Genomic DNA, 6,000 nt, shown 5'->3' with positions numbered 1-6,000 from the left:
GAAATAAGCACATAGAAACTTATTTAAATATTTCAAGCCTTTTTTTTTTTTTTTCCAGAAAAACTACATAAACTACACAAAATATTTTGACATGGATACAAGCTGAAGAAACACATAATCCAAATGCAGAAGAACCAAACTACAGGGAGCACTTGTTCCTAGAAGGCACACAGAAAACGCCTGAAATTTTCTTCAGCACTTACCCGATGCAATTCTGCATCTCACAAAATCAGGTCCTTCCAGAATTGCCTGTCAGCTCTCAAGGATATTACAAACTTCTGCCTAAAACCAAATTTCAAAGGATACACTGAGGACTGATTTTGAAGTATAAAGCAATCACAGAAAACAGACTTGAACGGTAACTTCTATCAAGCATCACCGAAGGTGCTCATGAAAGTAGCCTTAAAGATTAACTTCATCCTGCCAAGAATAAGTCACAAGGACAGTGAAGAAGGTTAGTATGTTGGGAGAAATGAACCTTAGAGTTCCAGAAATGTATTGGACTGAGACCTGTAGTTCAGTGTCAGGGACTCGGTTTGTTCCTGAAAGTGCTGATACAGTGGAGACCATGACCCAGAGACTGCTGAGCTGAAGGAAACTGCCACTGAATTTAGTAGGTTCTGGACCAATAATCAGCCTTTTTCAGCAGACCAGCATCTTGGTATTCAGATGATGGATTACATGACTTCTATGTTCCTAAAAGAGCTGCATGGTCCCTTCCATCTCAGACTGACAGATTGATCAAGTCTGGAGCAAAGCTCCAGCTGGTGAAATCAAGCAGCCACCAACCTCCTTCTTACCAGAATGAGTCAGGAATTTTGTTTGTGCCTTTTGCATAGTCAGACACTGACACCACTCAGCGACACCAAGAGAGAGCAGGAAAAATAAAACACATCAAATGGCATCCTGGGTTTCCAACTTAAATACTGAAATGAAGCATAGGGAAAAAGGGGGAGAGCATCAAGTTACGCTATTTGCTCCAGCTTTTGGCTGTTGCCTAATAGGGGTCTCAAAAAACACCAAAGCTATTCAGTGTCACTGGTTTGCAACAGTCCTCATCCTTGCTGAGCACCTGATGGATGCTGTGAGGTTCTGGTCCCCCTGCCAAGCATGGAGCAGCCTGCCTCACCATGCACTGTTTCCTGGGGCTGTTACCTCTGCATTCTGGCAAGTCTGAAGGGAAGGGAAGAAAAGGCAAGACTAATTCCTATTGCTACTGCACAGCTCAGGAAGCATGAAGTATTTATCAGGCTGACTGAACCAATTACTTTGCCATTCTCAACAGCAACCTGTTAGATGAGTGCTGCTACTCCTGGCAGCGTAAGGAAGCTGCAGAGCTGGAGAGAGGTCACTTCGCTCATTGCTCACTCAGCTCCTGCTTTGTATGACTAAGATAACTATGCAAATAGATCCCAGAAAGAATTAGAGCAATAATCTATTTATGAGATGGGTGGGTGTCTCCAGACACACATGGGTGCCTTTCCCCTGAATCATAGGATTAATGAAGATATGCCTAAGAGTCTCAAGGTGAATCGCAACAGAGGCATCGATTTTGCAAACTGCTGAACTGAAATCCAAATTAAATGTGAGTCTTGGAGATAAGTAAAGTAACCCTTAAAGCTGTAACACCCTACTGCCCCTCCCAGTTTTCAACTTCTCTTTCTCTCCTCCGCTGCACCAGACTGATATGAATTACTCAAGAAGAATCACCACCTCCCTGGGGTTCAGCTTTCCACTGAGAGAGGTGTTTTTTTCCTGTCATCCAGTAAATTGTCCTGTTTTTTTCTTCCAGTTTTAAAACTTGTTGCATTAATCTTTAAGGACAAGATTCCAAATCCATCATTATGTCACAAATTCTCACATTTTATAATAATCATGAATATATAGTAATCAATAATGATATTCAAAGAGCCCTGTGCGTAAGATTCTGCACATGACTTTATCTAAGTCACTGAATATTTATGCCTATATTACCAATCTGTTCTCAGAAATGGTAGTTGTTCTTTCTGCCTTTTTTAAGCTCTTATTCAAAAAATTATAAATACATATCCTAAATGAACCAGGCTTTGTTAGCTGGACTGTACCATTCCCTTGAGGGAACTCTCCAACCAACCAACAAGAACACAGTATTTTAGGCTGTAATTCTTACTGCAGTTTAAAACTCAGCAGTAGCAAATGAAAGAAATTATTTTAGATAGATAATGAGTTTCAAGGTGAGCACCTTACCCCTGGCACTTTTCAATTAAGAGTGCAGGACTTGTGCATCCTGAGGATATCACTGACAGTGATGTTCTAATATATTTTTAGAGGATTGCCCTCAGGGCTCTAGTTTCTTCGATCCACATCCTCTTCTCTTCCTACCAGAGGTTCCTGCTGAGTTTCTGCCAACCCATAATACTTCAACCTCTCTCATGCTTTCCACTTTCTTTTCTTCCTAACTAAAAATGAACAAACATCTTTTAACCTACTTTATCATTGTAGCTCTCCTGGCTGAAGATCCCACTTGTGAATAGGCTGTTTGAACATCACCAAGAAAGTGGTGATGGTTGATGAGAACCGTATTAACGGAACAGCCCGAAGAATTTTGTCGGTGCTATGTTGTGGGACTGCATACAGATTGCCCCCACTTCAAGCCTCAAAAGCCTCGAGTATGCTCACTGCTAGAAAACCAGCAAAAACCTCTCTATGAATAAAGACACATTTTCCCCACCTCTCACACCCACACAAGTTTTACTCCAAAAAACAAAGTCTGAAATCTCTACAACGCAATTTTGGGGAGTATTTTATGTATTGCAACTGCCTATAACAACCAGCTTAAAGCCAAAACTGGACTCTGACTAATACTGGAGACATCCTTGCCTGTACCTACCTGTTTTAGAAGCCTGCTTTCCCAAGGTCAAAATAAAGCCACTGGAACATCCAGAGGGGAAGAGTTCCTGTTTGCCATTCCAGGATCACATGGATTCACGCTGCTTTTCATTCCTCTACCTCCTTTCACAATAGATAAATATAACCAAACCAGAAGTTCCTCTAATTAGATTCAACATCTTGTCACAAGGATGAAAAGTTCCCGGTTGCAGATACTGCTGTAACCACTGACAGCTGTGGGATAATGATTATTGTTAATAACGGCTACAAATATGCCTGAAATAGCACATGGTCCTTGAGGAACGAACCCAAAGAGATGATTTATTTCTTGGCTGATGTTAGATTAATTGTTCTAAGGGTTGTTTTGTAATTAATCTACAACAACTGAAAGTTCCCCATCTTTCTAATGCAGGGAGAAAGCAGATCCCATGAACAAGGCATGAAGGTTAGGAAGGATGTAATAAAGAGTCAGCATTCACAAAGGAAAGCAGCAGGTCCACTCTTCATGCCAGCCCCTGGAAAAAAAAAAAAAAAAATCCCAGTGCCTTTACAACAGGACATGGGACTCAGTTTCTATTGCATACTTCACTGCTAGGAATAGGGAGTGATGTCTCTGGACACATCATTTATATTAAATTAAGGCCGAATAGCACCTTCTCCAGTTTCCACTAGCACAGAATAGGGCTACCCTCACCAAAACCTCTGTTTTGGACTATACACAGCCATTCTCCAAATCTAGGTGAAATGGTTTGGATATTGCAGGAAGAACAACAATTTCTCAGGACATAATTAAAAAGAAAAAAAAAAGGCAAAAGCTCAAAAACTGTTAGGATTCTGCTCTGATCCCCACTATCAATATAGTTGGACTTTCGTGCACACCAAAGATTTATAACAGGGGTCACAGAATCTCAGAGTTCATCAAACAACTCAGCTTTCACTTAGGATCAGTCTAGATGGGTTGTTGCAGAGGTATGGTTTAGTTTCACACTTTTCCCTCTTCACTTTAATAATTCTGGTTTTATTGAAAGATCAGCTATGTGAATGCCGTAAGTTTCAGGTAAAGCCTTCTCTTCATCCAAACCACCCCATGGGAAGGAACCTCAGGATAAAGGCAGTGGGAGTGGAGACACCCTGCTTCTTCCCAGTGAGCAGGGAGTGTAGGGAAAGATGCAGTGGCACTAAATTTTACTAAGTGTAAGCATCGTATTCCATTATTCTAGTTCCTCCCTCTGGTATTCTAGAGACTGCCTAGTTATACACACTGAAGTCTCTGTGTACAACAGATGCAGAAATGCCTTTTAGGACGACCAAAGTTCACAAATACCCTCTCTTCCTCATCTAGTTTCTAGCGAGGCAGTATGTATTTACAGCATTAAAGCCCAAAGACATGACAATACTCTGCAGTAATTACATGAGAAACATTTCATCTGCTGAATGTCTAGCTTATCTAGAAAAAGAAAATTGAAAATGATTCCTGCTTTTTCAGTAGAAGCTTCTCCTTTTTTAAATTATTATAATGGCAAAAATAATTACTTTGTACATTTAAAAATACCACTAAGAATACTTCTATTTCCTTGCAAAGTCAACACAGCAATGAAATGAGTTTGTGTCATGCTGTAGGAGCTAGCAGCGTTGTTAAGTAACTCTTTACTGCAAGGCCAAGCTCTGATCTCAATTACAACCCTGGCAAACAGATCTTCTGCAAGCATGTTGCTCACAAAAATTGATGAAGGCAGCATTTGGCCTGCACAACCTTTACAACCCCTGACAGGTCCAAATTAATACATCTTGCTTCTCAGATACTGTAAGTTCACAGGCCAACAGCTAGGAAGCTCATTATTGCATTTATGAGTTGCTTGTTATTAATATTCAAGTCACTAGAATGCCACAATATAAAAATATGTTTAAGTTGATGATTTCTTCTGCAAATACTAGTCTTTTACATACACTGTGCAAACTCAAGCAAAGTATACTTCAGCATCTTCATTTTAGGAAACATAAACCATAAATACGGACCTTTACCTTGAGTGATTGTACAGAGGTATAACTATGCCTCTAGTAACAACATCAGGATGGCATAACATGTAGAAAGCAGCCCGTCTACTTCAAAACAGATGCCAAACAGCTTGAACAAGCCCCCTGGCGATACTGAGAGGGACTGGTGGAAGAAGGCTAAAATTGGAGGCCTCTGATAGCTAACCTAACTCACATGAGCTGTGCATCACTGAATTGTGTACTAGCTGCCTTGGAATTTCACAGTTAGGAAGTGCTTTTCCACTGAAAAACAATCTTTAGAAGAAGAAGGAAAGCATGCTGTACTGACCCAAATGAATTGCCAGTAAGACTTTGTAATCATGTTGCACAATTTTTGCAGCTGAGAAGAAAACCATTCAGAAAAGCTTCCAGACAGATTTTAAAACCTCTGCAGGCTCACTCAACCCAGAAATTCAAAATAAAGTTCAGGAAAAGGCAACCCATGCAACTCAAAAATCAAACCTACCTATTATCAAAATGCATATGTAATAGCACCATCAGCTTCCATAAGCTAACTAATACACAGCAGGCTTCTTTTTCTTACCCTCAAATTCATCCAAATCCAGATTTTTTTCACAGAATAGTACAAAAATTATTTCAGTTCTTATTTCTGATAAGAATAAATGGAAGAAACCTTACTTTTTCCTCTTTGCTCAGCAAAAACAAGCTCTGCCCAAACAAGTCAACTTTGTTTACTTCATGTGGAGACAAACTTTGATTTGATTTTAAGCAAACTTACACAGCTAAGAGTGACAGAAGTGGAAAAACATTTGTTGTATTTATTACAAGCTGACCGACAGACTTGCATAACATATAATAAATATAATATCTAGAATAAAGCACAGGTATAACAGATACTTTCCATGAGTAACTTTTTTTTTTTTTTTTTTAATGTCAAATATCCGTTACATCCTGGCTCCTATAATCTGTTGGGAAATTACTCCTGAACTAATCAATAAGAAAGCTTACAGTGATAACATAATTGGATCAGTGCATATGAAATAAATGGTCTGAGCAACAGCAACCCCTGTTCAATAACCTATTAATCTGTCATCTGTATTAGCCACTTACCCTACCCTGTCATTCTGCAGGAAGCAG

This window comes from Oxyura jamaicensis, chromosome 6 (assembly GCF_011077185.1).
Source record: "Oxyura jamaicensis isolate SHBP4307 breed ruddy duck chromosome 6, BPBGC_Ojam_1.0, whole genome shotgun sequence".
NCBI classification, from domain to species: domain Eukaryota; kingdom Metazoa; phylum Chordata; class Aves; order Anseriformes; family Anatidae; genus Oxyura; species Oxyura jamaicensis.
This window is presented reverse-complemented; position numbering follows the sequence as displayed.